This window comes from Schistocerca cancellata, chromosome 10 (assembly GCF_023864275.1).
Source record: "Schistocerca cancellata isolate TAMUIC-IGC-003103 chromosome 10, iqSchCanc2.1, whole genome shotgun sequence".
In the NCBI taxonomy this organism is placed as follows: Eukaryota; Metazoa; Arthropoda; class Insecta; order Orthoptera; family Acrididae; genus Schistocerca; species Schistocerca cancellata.
This window is the reverse complement of record NC_064635.1, coordinates 58587162-58603746: the sequence shown is the minus strand read 5'-3', so window position 1 is coordinate 58603746 and position 16585 is coordinate 58587162. Positions and strand designations below refer to the sequence as shown.

The following is a 16585-nucleotide window of genomic DNA, read 5'->3' as shown; positions in this document are numbered from 1 at the left end:
TCATCTCGACTGCTAGAGATACGATGCCGTTGGGATCCAGCACGGCGTTCCGTATTACCCTCCGGAACCCACCGATTCCATATTCTGCTAACAGTCACTGGATCTCGACCAACGCGAGCAGCAATGTCGGGATACGATAAACCTCAATCGCGATAGGCTACAATCCGACCTTTATCAAAGTCGGAAACGTGATGGTACGCATTTCTCCTCCTTACACGAGGCATCGCAACAACGTTTCACCAGGCAACGCCGGTCAACTGCTGTTTGTGTATGAGAAATCGGATGGAAACTTTCCTCATGTCAGCACGTTGTACGTGTCGCCAGCGGCGCGAACCTTGTGTGAATGCTCTGAAAAGGTAATCATTTGCATATCACAGCATCTTCTTCCTGTCGGTTAAATTTTGCGTCTGTAGCACGTCATCTTCGTGGTGTAGCAATTTTAATGGCCAGTAGTGTAAAATAAGAGAAACCAGAGCTCCCACGGTAAGATTTAGAGTGGAAAAGGCGAGAAATAGTCTGAACCGTCTACCATACACTCCATGTGATGTAGACAGATAGATACTTAATTAACCAGAAATTGTTCTGATTAGTCTGATTATTACTAGTCATTTTTATGACAACTAAATTCAGTCGAAATTGAAAAATAGCTGCTGACTCCCCAGATGCTGTGCACTTTTGCTGTTTATCTACTGTTGATAGTCGAGAGCACGTAATGACGTCACAGAAATGTGGAGCCTCGTATAATGACGGAGAAATTGTGTTTGAGTAGCGCTAACTGAGCCCCGCATTTAACTCGTAAGACTTTTGTCGTGTGTTGACACTCCAGGAAGCGGCGTTGCCAGTTAATGAATTATTTGCCTGCGGGAGACAGCGGAAGTTTGAAACAGTGCTGCCACTTCATTTCTACTCAGGCCTTACCTCCACCTCGCAACAGTTAAGTCGGCCGTGCAATTTGACGGGCCTGGGAGAAGGCTTTGTTCTGCTGCCGCGGGGCGAGTGCTTACACACACACACGGGCTCAAGTTGTAGAACGGTGCATGTTTCCCCACAAACGCATTATCCTATCAAAACAAAGCCATTTCTCTGTGTCGCTCTACACTACCTCTTCCCGCACTAGTACTGCTTTAACTTGGAACTCCGGAAGCATTGCGGAGAACAACGCTCTCTGTTGTTTCCGCTAAACGCGACTAATTCAGTTCCAAGTACCGTCTGCCAGTGAGGAAAGTTTCGCATTCATTAAGCCAACTCAAGAGTTACGAAATCCGTCTTATAAGTAATGACCGGTGGAGAGATACAGGGACACGAGAGAGTCTTTCAAGTGGTATTTATACGTACACATTCATCATCTTGTGCCCAATTAAGCACCTAACGTGGGACACCTGCGATTCGCTACGGTCGCAGGTTCGAATCCTGCCTCGGGCATGGATGTGTGTGATGTCCCTAGGTTAGTTAGATTTAAATAGTTCTAGGGGACTGATGATCTCAGAAGTTAAGTCCCATAGTGCTCAGAGCCATTTGCACACCTGCGATTTCTGAGTGAATAGCTTCATTATAGACTTAGAGAAAGCTTTTGACAATGTTGACTGGAATACTGTCTTCCAAATTCTGAATGTGGCAGGGGTAAAATACAGGGAGCGAAAGGCTATTTACAATTTGTACAGAAACCAGATGGCAGTTGTAAGAGTCGAGGGGCATGAAAGGGAAGCAGTGGTTGGGAAGGGACAGGGTTGTAGCCTCTTCCCAATGTTATTCAATCTGTATAGTGTGCAAGCAGCAAAGGAAGCAAAAGAAAAAATCAGAGTAGGAATTAAAAACCATGGAGAAGAAATTATAACCTTGAAGTTCGCCGATGACATTGTAATTTTGTCACACACAGCAAAGGACCTGGAAGAGCGGTTGAACGGAATGGACAGTGTCTTGAAAGGTGGATATAAGATGAACATAAACAAAAGCAAAACGAGGATAATGGAATGTAATCGAATTAAATCGGGTGATGGTACATTAGGAAATGAGAGGCTTAAAGTAGGAAATGAGTTTTGCTGTTGGGGGAGCAAAATGATGGTCGAAGTAGAGAGGATATAAAATGTAGACTGGCAATGACAAGGAAAGCGTTTCTGAAGAAGAGAAATTTTTTAATACCGAGTATAGATTTAAGTGTCAGGAAGTCGTTTCTGAAAGTATTTGTATGGAGTGTAGCCATGTATGGAAGTGAAACATGGACGATAAATAGTTTGGACAAGAAGAGAATAGAAGCTTTCGAAATGTTGTGCTACAGAAGAATGCTGAAGATTAGATGGGTAGGTCACATAATTAATGAGAAGATACTGAAAAGCACTGGGTAGAAAAGAAGTTTGTGGCACAACATGACTAAAGAAGGGATCGGTTGATAGGACAAGTTCAGAGAGATCAAGGGATCACCTATTTAGTATGGTCGCGGGGGAAGTGTTGTGGATATAAATAGTAGAGGGAGACCAAGAGGTGAATACAGTGAGCAGATTAAGAAATATGTAGGTTGCATTAGTTATTCTGAGTTAAAGAGGCTTTCACAGGATAGGATAGCACGGAGAGGTGCATCAAACCGGTCTTCATACTGAAGGTCACAATAACATTCAACAAGTTTAGAACCAGTCACTTTTTTGGATTTTTGATACAATTTATTCATCCATAATCGATGCACTGATAAAAAGGTAGAACCAGCATCATTACCCATTAAAAGAAAGGTTGTTGGTCTATGATAACATCTTCAGAACGTTCGATGCTCGCCTAACAAAGAGAATTTGGTGTTTCATAAGACAAAAGGCAAGTAGATTGGGATAGTTTCAAGGATGTTGATGAAGATCTAACAGAAATCCGTATGTCAGGGGACAAAATCATGTACAGGAATGAATTTAGACAAATCGTCAGAAACTACTGGGTTTTTGAGCTGGGAGAACAACTCTAAAGACGAAAGGGACCCCTGTCAGAAGGCCAGAAGAAGCCACTGAGTGGTGGGCGCAAGAGAGAATGGCGGCACATCCAAGCAGGCACGAGGACAAGAGCTACAAATGGACAACGATGTTAACTGTTAAATCGTAGTTCATAGTAGTTCAGGTTGAATGTAAAATAATAATAATAATAGAATGAAATTCTCACTCTACAGCGGAGTGTGCGCTGATATGAAACTTCCTGGCAGATTAAAACTGTGTGCCGGGCCGAGACTCGAACTCGGGACCTTTGCCTTTCGCGGGCAAGTGCTCTACCAACTGAGCTACCCAAGCACGACCCACGCCTCACACTCACAGCTTTACTTCTGCCAGTATCTCGCTCCTACCTTCCAAATTTTACAGACGCTCTCCTGTGAACCTTGCAGAACTAGGACTCCTGAAAGAAAGGAAGGTAGGAGACGAGTTATTGGCAGAAGTGAAGCTGTGAGGACGGGGCGTGAGTCGAGCTTGGGTAGCTCAGTTGGTAGAGCACTTGCCCGCGAAAGGCAAAGGTCCCGAGTTGGAGTCTCGGTCCGGCACACAGTTTTAATCTGCCAGGAAGTTTCAATAATAATAATAATAATAATAATAATAATAATAAGTGTGAATGTGATCCCATTGGGTACGTAACACATGAACAAGTGCCAGAAGGTCTTGTTCGGCGCTTGAAAATAACTGGCGGTGGTAAAATATCTATGTGCCAACTATAAGAAGCCACTTTATCGGCTTCAGCAGGAATTATCCGCCAGTACATCACACTCATAGGCGCTCGTGAAGTGTGCAACTGGTGATAAAATACAAAATCCAGCAAAAGGAACTGTTTTGTTTTGTTCGTTGTTAATAATAATAATATAAGGGGCAACAGCCTTTTCAGTAGTTGCAGGGGCAACAGTCTTGATGATTGACTGATCTGGCCTTGTAACACTAACCAAAACGGCATTGCTCTGGTGGTACTGCGAACGGATGAAAGCAAGCAGAAACTACAGCCGTAATTTTTCCCGAGGGCATGCAGCTTTACTGTATGGTTCAATAATGGTGGCATCCTTTTGGGTAAAATATTCCGGAGGTAAAATAGTCCCCCATTCGGATCTCCGGGCGGGGACTACTCAGGAGAACGTCGTTATCCGGAGAAAGAAAACTGGCGTTCTACGGATCGGAGCGTGGAATGTCAGATCCCTTAATCGGGCAGGTAGGTTAGGAAATTTAAAAAGGGAAATGGATAGGTTAAAGTTAGATATAGTGGGAATTAGTGAAGTTCGGTGGCAGGAAGAACAAGACTTTTGGCCAGGTAAATACAGGGTTATAAAGACTAAATCAAATAGGAGTAATGCAGGAGCAGGTTTAATAATGAATAAAAAAATAGGGGTTCGGGTAAGATACTACAAGAAACATAGTGATCGCATTATTGTGACCAAGATAGACACGAAGCCCACGCCTACTACAGTAGTACAAGTTTATATGCCTACTAGCTCTGCAGATGATGAAGAAATTGATGAAATGTATGATGAAATAAAATAAATTATTCAGATAGTGAAGGGAGACGAAAATTTAATAGTCATGGGTGACCGGAATTCGAGACTAGGAAAAGGAAGCAAAGGAAACATAGTAGGTGAACATGGTAAGAAATGAAAGAGGAAGCCGTCTGGTAGAATTTTGCACAGAGCATAACTTAATCATAGCTAACACTTGGTTCAAGAATCATGAAAGAAGGCTGTTTACATGGAAGAAGCCTGGAGATACTGACAGGTTTCAGATAGATTATATAATGGTAAGACAGAGATTTAGGAACCAGGTTTTAAATTGTAAGACATTTCCAGGGGCAGATGTGGACTCTGACCACAATCTACTGGTTATGAACTGTAGATTAAAACTGAAGAAACTGCAAACAGGTGGGAATTTAAGGAGATGGGACCTGGATAAACACACTAAACCAGAGGTTGTACAGAGTTTCAAGGAGAGCATAACAATTGAGAGGAATGGGGGAAAGAAATACAGTAGAAGAAGAATGGGTAGCTCTGAGGGATGAAGTAGTGAAGGCAGCAGAGGATCGAGTAGGTAAAAAGACGAGGACTAGTAGAAACCCTTGAGTAACAGAAAAATATTGAATTTAATTGACGAAAGGAGAAAATATAAAAATGCAGTAAATGAAGCAGGCAGAAAGGAATACAAACCTCTCAAAAATGAGATCGACAGGAAGTGAAAATGGCTAAGCAGGCATGGCTAGAGGACAAATGTAATGATATAGAGGCTTATCTAACTAGGGATAAGATAGATAATGCCATCAGGAAAATTAAAGAGACCTTTGGAGAAAAGAGAACCACGTGTATGAATATCAAGATCTCAGATGGAAACCCAGTTCTAAGCAAAGAAGGGAAAGCAGAAAGTTGGAAGGAGTATATAGAGGGTCTATACATGTGCGATGTACTTGAGGACAATATTATGGAAATGGAAAAGGATGTAGATGAGGATGAAATGGGAGATACTGCGTGAAGAGTTTGACAGAGCACTGAAAGACCTGAGTCGAAACAAGGCCCCCGGTGTAGACAACATTCCATTAGAACTACTGACAGCCTTGGAAGAGCCAGCCCTGACGAAACTCTACCATCTGGTGAGCAAGATGTATGAGACAGGCGAAATACCCTCAGACTTCAAGAAGATTATAATAATTCCAATCCCAAAGAAAGCAGGTGTTGACAGATGTGAAAATTACCGAACTATCAGTTTAATAAGTCACAGCTGCAAAATACTAACGCAAATTCTTTACAGACGAATGGAAAAACTAGTAGAAGCCGACCTGGCGCTGCATTCCGGAACCGCGAGACTGCTACGGTCGCAGGTTCGAATCCTGCCTCGGGCATGGATGTGTGTGATGTCCTTAGATTAGTTAGGTTTAAGTAGTTCTAAGTTCTAGGGGACTTATGACCTAAGATGTTGAGTCCCATAGTGCTCAGAGCCATTTGAACCCAGATCAGTTTGGATTCCGTAGTTGTTGAAACACTTGAGGCAATACTGACCCTACGACTTATCGTAGAAAATGGATTAAGGAATGGCAAACCTACGTTTCTAGCATTTGTAGACTTAGAGAAAGCTTTTGACAATGTTGACTGGAATACTGTCTTTCAAATTCTGAAGGTGGCAGCGGTAAAATACAGGGAGCGAAAGGCTATTTACAATTTGTACAGAAACCAGATGGCAGTTATAAGAGTCGAGGGGCAGGAAAGGGGAGCAGTGGTTGGGAATGGAATGAGACAGGGTTGTAGCTCTCCCCGATGTTATTCAATATGTATATTGAGCAAGCAGAAAAATTCGGAGTAGGTATTAAAATCGACGGAGAAGAAATAAAAACTCTGAGGTTCGCCGATGACATTCTTAATCTGTCAGGGACAGCAAAGGACTTGGAACTGTTGAACGGAATGGACAGTGTCTTGAAAGAAGGCTATAAGATGAACATCAACAAAAGCAAAACGAGGATAATGGAATGTAGTCGAATTAAGTCGGGTGATGCTGAGGGAATTAGATTAGGAAATGAGACACTTAGTCCTAAAGGAGTTTTGCTATTTGGGGAGCAAAATAACTGATGATGGTCGCAGTAGAGAGGATATAAAATGTAGACTGACAATGGCAAGGAAAGCGTTTCTTAATAAGATAAATGTGTTAACATCGAGTATAGATTTAAGTGTCAGGAGAGAATAGAAGCTTTCGAAATGTGGTGCTGCAGAAGAATGCTGAAGATTAGATAGGTAGATCACATAACTAATGAGGAGGTATTGAATAGAATTGGGGAGAAGAGGCGTTTGTGGCACAACTTGACAAGAAGGAGGGACCGGTTGGTAGGACATTTTCTGAGGCATCAAGGGATCATTAATTTAGCATTGGAGACAGCGTGGAGGGTAAAAATCGCAGAGGGAGACCAAGAGATGAATACACTAAGCAGATTCAGAAGGATGTAGGTTGTAGTAGGTACTGGGAGATGAAGAAGCTTGCACAGGACAGAGTATCATAGAGAGCTGCATCAAACCAGTCTCAGGACTGAAGACCACCACAACAACAACACATAACAGTGTCATGCGCATACAGTTAAAACAATAGTCATAAGTAGGGTGTGAACGCAGGACCTTTGGCACGATGACCTAACGCTCTACCAACTCACCAACGTGAAATACACGAAACTACCATCCACAGATACACCTCTCCTCTACTTCGTACTTCTGGTGTTATCTTTAATTACCGTTCACGGATGTTCCTGGACAACAGCACATAGCACGAAATAAATCGGAGTTTTGGTCGACATCCTTATCGACACACAGCGTTTGGTACCGACCTGGGTGTATGACACGCGGAGGTTTGGGTGTGAGTAATCTCGTCTCCTCCTACATTCACTCAGCGGCGACACTTTCTCGTGTATTCATTTCCGGCTTGTCAGTCTGTTTATCGATGCTACAGAGAACGCACGACTAAGGCCCGTTCCAAGTTAATGCCCCAAGCGCGAGGAATAAGTATGAGGAGGAATAATTAGATATACTATAACAATTTATAGATATAAAGGGTACAACTACTGAACTGTATGAAATAAAATCGTCATAACTTCTGAACGGTTTTCGTTACGACGTTCAAAATGCACGGTTGGCCAAGATGCATGATGTCAATTAGTATGCGCTGTTTGGTTTCGATTAGCGACGAAGCCCACTTTCATTCGGATGGGTTCGTCAACAAGAAGACTGGCGCATTTTGGGGACTGAAGATCCGGATTTCGCGATCGAGAAGTCTCTTCACCCTCAACTGGAGAATGTGTGGTGTGCGATGTTCAGCCACGGAATAATCGGTGCGATATTACATTTTGGGACGGTGTCTACCGAACGGTACATGGAGGCTTTGGAAGATGAGTTCATCCCCATTATCCAAGGAAACCCTGATTTCGACAGGCTGTGGTCGATACAAGACGGAGCTCGACCCCATCGAGGTAGGAGATTGTTTGATGTCCTGGAGGAGCATTCTGGCTCTGGAGTACCCAGAGGCCACTGGCATGGGCCTCGATATTCTACGGGTCTCAACACACGCGACATCTTTTTGTGGGGCTGTATTAATGACAAGGTCCACAGCAATGACTCCGAAACCATTGCTGAGCTGTAAACAGCCATTCAGTAGGCCATCGACAGCATTCATGTTCCGACACTTCAGCGGATCATGCAGAATTTTGCTATTTGTCTGCGCCACATCATCGCCAATGATGGCGCGCATATCGAACGTGTCATAACCTACCAAGTGATCAAAAAGGCAGTATAAACTTCAAAACTTAATAAACCACGGAATAATGTAGATAGAGAGGTAAAAATTGACACACATGCCTGGAATGACATGGGGTTTTATTAGCATAAAAAAGTTCAAAAAATGTCCGACAGATGGCGCTGGAGAGCAAAACGTCAGTGACTGCGTATGACAATCGTGTATAAAAGGAGCTGTAATGAGAGAGAGAATCAGATGCGCCAGCAGTCGCAGCATGTTGACGTTACCTGAAAAGGCGCTTTTAGTGAAGCTGTATTATCAGAATGGGGGATGTGCTAGTTCAGCGTTACGATCCTATCGCCATAGCAAGGGGATTCGAACGGGTAAAGGTCCGTTGACAAATGCAGCTGTAGCGAGAATGATTTCGAAGTTCGAAGCCACGGGTTGTTTAGACGATAGACCCCGTAGTGGCCGACCGAGCACAAGGCGTAATGCTGCTGAGACAGTTCAGGAAGAAGTGGAGACTGTAGCGGGTTCGTCTATGCTATCCGTACAAAACCCATCGGCATAATGGACTGTTACCTGGCGATTTAGTGCAGCGGAGGGCATTTGCAGTGTGGGCGTTTCAAAAGATGGCGGAAGATGGTTGAGTAACGTGTTGTGGACCGACGAAGCTCATTTCACGCACCGACGGTGTTTCAACGCCCACAACTGCAGAATTTGGGTTACCGAAAATCCTAGAACTCCATTGCACGACGAGAAAGTCACGGTATGGGTTGGATTTACCACATCTACCGTTATCGGGCCTTTTTTCTTCGAGGAAATGTGTGATTCTGGTTTTGTAACTGCTACCGTGATGGGTGAGAGGTACGCCGATATGTTATAGAATCGCATCATCCCCAGCCTGGCTGCTAAACACCTGCTGGAATGTACGATGTTTATGCAGGATGGCGCTCCACCCCATATTGCTAGACGCGTGGAAGATCTCATGCGCGCGTTGTTTGGTGATGATCGTGTGCTCAGCCGCCACTTTCGTCATGCTTGGCCTCCCAGGTCCCCAGACCTCAGTCCGTGCGATTATTGCCTTTGGGGTTACCTGAAGTCGCAAGTGTATCGTGATCGACCCACATCTCTATGGATGCTGAAAGACAACATCCGACGCCAATGCCTCACCATAACTCCGGACATGCTTTACAGTGCTGTTCACAACATTATTCCTCGACTACAGCTATTGTTGAGGAATGATGGTGGACATATTGAGCATTTCCTGTAAAGAACATCATCTTTGCTTTGTCTTACTTTGTTATGCTAATTATTGCTATTCTGATCAGATGAAGTGCCATCTGTCGGACATTTTTGGAACTTTTGTTTTTTTTTGTTCTAATAAAACCCCATGTCATTCCAAGCATGTGTGTCAATTTGTACCTCTCTATCTGCATTATTCCGTGATTTATTCAGTTTTCAAATTTATACTGATTTTTTTGATCACCCGGTACATCCGAATATCTGTAGTGACGTTCACATGTGGAATTAAGTGTCTGTACGGCATAGTTTGTAACTAATTTTTTTTCATATAGCTCAATAATTGTCACCCCGTACCAACCAATACTTTTCTTATGTCAGTGGGCCGAGTTTTTTTCGTATACCGAATGAGCCTGTCACAATGTCACAATAACGCTACACGCAAAGCGAGCTGGGCAATGCAGTTTGTACTTGACTAAAGAAATTTCCTACTTTTTGTTTCATAAAGGCACTGAAATAACTCAGTGGCGACAGGTGAAAATTTGTGTCGAACGGGGATTCAAAACCGGATTTTCCGCTGTCCGCGAGCGGTCGCTTTAACCGCTTCGGCTATCCGTGCAGTTCTCCCGTCCGACCCAAATCTCCATAACATGCCACACATTGCACAGCAGTGACCCCTGTTCATTACTTCTCTCCGCTCACAGCCTTACTGTATTCCCGCGAGAGGTCGGGGAAATTGCATCTGCACTGAAAGATTGATATGCCGGTAGGCGTAGACACAAATGAATTACACTGCGCGTCAGCGTTGATTTAAAGCAGTGGGGAAAGTTGAAGGTTTGTGCCGGACTGGGATTCGAACTCGGGTCTTAATTCATAGAGGCTGGGGGCTAGTGTATCAAACTGGTGTCCTTTCGGACGTGTCCGAAAGAACACACACCGCATATGTATTACGTGGGTATGGTGTCTGTTCTTTCGGAGAAGTGTGTCTGAACGAATAGACACCGTACGTATATCAAGCAGAATGTGCCGATCTGCCGATGCGAAACCGCCAAGCTTGCCGCCGCTCCTAGTAGTGTTGAGACACGCAAGTACGAACGAGAATTAGGAAGGACTGAGCAATTAAGAAGAATGGACACTTGGTTGCCATCATAACTGGTAAATTATAAGGTAGTTCACTGGTAGTTTTTTTTAGATTCAGGACGCCTATAACAGTTTCTACAACGAAACTTTGTCTCGAAACCTGCCAGAAAATCCAGAGAGATTCTAGTCGTATGTGAAGTACAGGGCTATTACAAATGATTGAAGCGATTTCATAAATTCACTGTAGCTCCATTCATTGACATATGGTCACGACACACTACAGATATGTACAAAAACTCAAAGTTTTGTTCGGCTAAAGCCGCACTTCAAGTTTCTGCCGCCAGAGTGCTCGAGAGCGCAGTGAGACAAAATGGCGACAGGAGCCGAGAAAGCGTATGTCGTGCTTGAAATGCACTCACATCAGTCAGTCATAACAGTGCAACGACACTTCAGGACGAAGTTCAACAAACATCCACCAACTGCTAACTCCATTCGGCGATGGTATACGCAGTTTAAAGCTTCTGGATGCCTCTGTAAGGGGAAATCAACGGGTCGGCCTGCAGTGAGCGAAGAAACGGTTGAACGCGTGCGGGCAAGTTTCACGCGTAGCTCGCGGAAGTCGACGAATAAAGCAAGCGGGGAGCTAAACGCACCACAGCCGACGGTTTGGAAAATCTTACGGAAAAGGCTAAAGCAGAAGCCTTACCGTTTACAATTGCTACAAGCCCTGACACCCGATGACAAAGTCAAACGCTTTGAATTTTCGGCGCGGTTGCAACAGCTCATGGAAGAGGATGCGTTCAGTGCGATACTTGTTTTCAGTGATGAAGCAACATTTTTTCTTAATGGTGAAGTGAACAGACACAATGTGCGAATCTGGGCGGTAGAGAATCCTCACGCATTCGTGCAGCAAATTCGCAATTCACCAAAAGTTAACGTGTTTTGTGCAATCTCACGGTTTAAAGTTTACGGCCCCTTTTTCTTCTGCGAATAAAACGTTACAGGACATGTGTATCTGGACATGCTGGAAAATTGGCTCATGCCACAACTAGAGACCGACAGCGCCGACTTCATCTTTCAACAGGATGGTGCTCCACCGCACCTACATCACGATGTTCGGCATTTCTTAAACAGGAGATTGGAAAACCAATGGATCGGTCGTGGTGGAGATCATGATCAGCAATTCATGTCATGGCCTCCACGCTCTCCCGACTTAACCCCATGCGATTTCTTTCTGTGGGGTTATGTGAAAGATTCAGTGTTTAAACCTCCTCTACCAAGAAACGTGCCAGAACTGCGAGCTCGCATCAACGATGCTTTCGAACTCATTGATGGGTACATGCTGCGCCGAGTGTGGGAGGAACTCGATTATCGGCTTGATGTCTGCCGAATCACTAAAGGGGCACATATCGAACATTTGTGAATGCCTAAAAAAACTTTTTGAGTTTTTGTATGCGTGTGCAAATCATTGTGAAAATATCTCAAATAATAAAGTTATTGTAGAGCTGTGAAATCGCTTCAATCATTTGTAATAACCCTGTATGTTAGCGGCAAGAAACAATCAATGCCTTCTCTGTGCGATAACAATGGAGAAATTATCGAAGACAGTGCTGCCAAAGCAGAGTTACTTATCACAGCCTTCCGAAATGCCTTCACAAAAGAAGACGAAGTAAATATTCCAGAATTCGAATAGAGAACAGCTGCCAACATGAGTGACGTAGAAGCAAATATCCTCAGAGTAGTGAAGCAACTCAAATCACTTAATAAAAGCAAGTCTTCTGGTCCTGACTGTATACCAATTAGGTTCCTTTTCGAGTATGCTGATGCATTAGCTCCATACTTAACAATCATATACGACCGTTCGCTCGACGAAAGATCCGCACCCAAAGACTGGAAAGTTGCACAGGTCACACCAATATTCAAGAAAGCTAGTAGGAGTAATCCACTAAATTACAGGTCCATATCGTTAACGTCGACATGCAGCAGCATTTTAGAATACATATTGTGTTCAAACATTATGAATTACCTCGAAGGAAACGGTCTATTGACACACAGTCAACATGGGTTTAGAAAACAGCATTCCTGTGAAACACAACTAGCTCTTTATTCACATGAGGTGCAGAGTGCTATTGACAAGGGATTTCAGATCGATTCCGTATTCCTGGATTTCCGGAAGGCTTTTGACACTGTATCACACAAGCGGCTCGTAGTAAAACTGCGTGCTTACCGAATATCGTCTCAGTTATGTGACTGGGTTTGCGATTTCCTGTCAGAGAGGTCACAGTTGGCAGTAACTGACGGAAAGTCATCGAGTAAAACAGAAGTGATTTCAGGCGTTCCCCAAGGTAGTGTTTTAGGCCTTTTGCTGTTCCTTATCTATATAAACGATTTGGGAGACAATCTGAGCAGCCGTCTGCGGTTGTTTGCAGATGACGCTGTCGTTTATTTTGTTGACACCGACCTACATAGGGAGGAACGATCAGCACGATAAAATGAGGGAAATCAGAGGTCGTACGGAAAAATATAGGTGTTCATTCTTTCCGCGCGCTATACGAGATTGGACTAATAAAGAATTGTGAAGGTGATTCGATGAACCCTCTGCCAGGCACTTAAAAGTGATTTGCACAGTATCGATGTAGATGTAGATCCCTCAAGAAAGAAACTGAGTCTAACTGATTTTTAATAAACGACTGAAAATATCCAACTGACTCTCCTTCTGTTTACAGTACGAGGTAGGCAGTCCGGCTTTTAAGGCAGAAGACCGGTCAAATATAACGCCCTGGCCGGTTTTTATTTATTTTTATTTATTTATTTATTTATTTTTACCTAGAAATACTACACATGGCTGAGTCTGATTTCATCTTGTAGTCTGCCCCCCTCCCTTCCTGATTCCACCTGTTGTTCACATTAAACAATGCCCAGTCTATGTAATTAATAAGCAAAGACTTTTATGAAGATTTGAGAGGAGCAAAGATTACAATAAGCTTTCAGGTTTACTTAGCTTTGTCATGTTGAGACGGCTCCAGTTCAGCTTCTCTAGGGGTCTGATTCTTGAAGCTGAAACTAAATAAATTTGAAGGTTGTTGTTGCAGCATATTCTACGTAAATATATTTTCTCTCATTTTAGTATTTCACACAGTATTTTGATTTTTCACGTTAACAAAGCCGAAATTGCATTGTTCGCACAAAAATACAAAAATGCCTCCGATCAGGTCAAAAAATGGCTCTGAGCACTATGGGACTTAACTTCTGAGGTCATCAGTCCCCTAGAACTTAGAACTACCTAACTAACGTAAGGACATCACATACATCCATGCCCGAGGCAGGATTCGAACCTGCGACCGTAGCGGTCCCGCGGTTCCAGACTGAAGCGCCTAGAACCGCTCGGCCACTCCGGCAGGCAACGATCATGTCAGAGGCAAGCTTAAAACTCTCACACCTGCGGAAATAACAATATTCCAAAGGGTTGACAATTTTCTTTAACAAGTGAATGTGTACTTGTTTTCGTTACATTATTAATTTCGATTATTATTTCATAAATGAATCCAGAAATAAACATAGTAAACAGTATAGAATTGCGTAATTAATCATATAAATTTAAAGTGTGCGAATAATTCGTAATTTCAATTGTTTCTAAAAAAAAAAAGAGTTTAATCGTAAATTCAGAACTGGTACTTATCGATTATAACATCGAACTTAGATATTTTATAAAAGCCTGCCGGAGTGGCCGAGCGGTTCGAGGCGCTTCAGTCTGGAACCGCGGGACCGCTACGGTCGCAGGTTCGAATCCTGCCTCGGGCATGGATATGTGTGATTTTCTTAGGTTAGTTAGGTTTAAGCAGTTCTAAGTTCTAGGGGACTGATGACCTCAGCTGTTAAGTCCCATAATGCTCAGAGCCATTTGAACCATATTTTATAAGGTAATTCCTTTTCATAAATTTTAGCTTGAAAATTATAGGAAAGTTTTCAGGAAAGCAAGTAAGATAATATTGACCTGTCCAAAATTCGAAAAATAATACTGGTATCGATAACTACTGTTGAGGGAAAGTAATGCTAGAGGAGGATGTCCCATTGCACACCCTCATGAGCGCATCGGAGGGTGTAGTGATCCCAGTTTTGAAATGGTGTCCAGTTGCGTGCGAGGTAAAAGAAAAAAGAAATGGACGACGACAGAGAGAGAAATGGGGGCAAGGAGGGGAGGGAAGAGTAGCGGGGTGGGGGGTTGGGAGCAGGTAGATCTGACCGGAAGTTCGGCGCAGGCGCCACAATGGAGCATCGGAAGTGACGCGTGGAGTAACCGCGCCCTGGCGGAACTTCCGGGAGATTGTTTTCTAGCGCACCCGGTGCATGCTCTGTGTGTGTGTGTGTGTGTGTGTGTGTGTGTGTGTGAGAGAGAGAGAGAGAGAGAGAGAGAGAGAGAACGGACGGTAGGCAACTGGCTAAGCGACCAGTTGTTGGCCGGCGTGATCGGCACGAGTTTCCACAGCGCCTGCCAAGCTCGGCGCGTGTCGACTTCGGGAGTTGTTCACTTGTTCGCCATCGGGATTACGTGTTAGCGCGGCGCGCGTCGGTTCCGTTGACAGTCGAACCGAAATTTCTCGGGGATGGGAAGCGTCCAACAGCTGCACACCAGCACTTCCTCCCGCGGAGGATGCTCCACGTCTTCTGCGAGGGTCTGACGTCATTACGTGCAGTCGGAGTGACGTCAGCGTCCGCTTTCGGTGCGGTGCCGCAGCCGCCGTGTTGACCGAGTGTTGTTGCGCCAGTATCTGACTGTCTGCAGTGTGTCGACGTATGCGTCACTGTGGCTGCTGGCGGTACGCCCGTGACCGCCTGTGCCTATCCGGAAATGTGTGGGCAGTGTCACCTCCGATATAGTGGGGACTTGAGGCAGTAGACACTTCCCTCCTCTTGAAAGATACTTATTTGTGGCAAACTGTCTTTTTGCGTGGTCGATGGAACCTGCAGCGATACACCTAAACACCACGACTGAATGCCTAATCTATGACTGACTATTTAAACTGTTCGAGTCTCACGTTCTATGAGATCGCAGTTCACATGCCGGCTCCGCCAACCAGATTTAGCTACTCCGCGACTTACGTGTTCCGTGGCCTGCTTCAATGCTGGCGTAGTTCTTTTCTCCATCCTCGGCCAACCTCCCGTCTTCAGACCGTAAAATAAGTGAAAAATACATTACTCAAAAAACACGCAGTAAAAACTGTCGCGTTCAAGCTTACCCTCTTTTCGTGTTATGTCGGGGACACCGGCAACGTCTTTGCAACAATACAATTTCGGTTTTACTGCCGAAGCAGATCAGCTTCTACCAAATCTATCGCACGATTTCGCGTTCGTGCGTGTTAACTGTTTCACACTTTCGCTACACGTTGCCAGCTAGTTCTGCTATCGGTGGCTTCTGCACGGGTTCTCTCTGCTACTATCCGCTGTCTACATCGTGGATAGGGGCACGCACAAGTATATTCTGTCAGTTATCTCTCTGTTTAAGAAATTTCGCTTTTCTCTGTTTTTTTTCCCGAATATATCTAATTTTGAGAGTGCTTAGCTAACGATACGGCAGTAGCAGATGTGACATGCTGCTGGTGCATACTAGATACTACGATATACAGTAATGACGCACAACTTACTGTATTAATATTTTCAACCCCCGTTCTGCTATGCAGATTTAGGCTCTTCGTCTTTCCGTGAGGTGAATTCCCGGATGATTCCTTGACCGAATCCCTCGTTCCACCCTTACCCTGCGTGATTCTAAAGCTGCTTGTTTGATTTTTGACCTTTTCTTCCTTTCCTTGTTAAAATGGCCTCCACAAAAACTTTCGAAGACTTCAGTGCGAGATGTTAAAAGCTCTAAATGAAGACTCTAAAGTTATGTAAACACAACACTCAGGTGAACGGACGTGACAACAAGCTGCAGATTGATATTTAGTCCCTTAAGCATATGGCCATATTCTGAACACACATTTACAGAAAATACACACTGACAATAATTAGTTTGAGGTACTGAGTAGGTCACATAATAGCGGCGAGCGCTTCAATTCAAGATTCACAGTAACAAATAGCTG

The 16585-nt window shown here is 44.0% G+C and overlaps 1 protein-coding gene and 1 non-coding gene across 2 annotated transcripts in view; one reads left to right on the top strand and one right to left on the bottom strand.

The window, feature by feature from the left end:
* LOC126106441 (protein PALS1-like) overlaps positions 1 to 16585 on the top strand; it is a 614066-nt gene that overhangs the window by 478715 nt on the left and 118766 nt on the right. The window lies entirely within an intron of this gene.
* Trnas-cga (transfer RNA serine (anticodon CGA)) lies at positions 3184 to 3258 on the bottom strand. Its single transcript has one exon. It is a non-coding gene; the product is annotated as a tRNA-Ser (tRNA).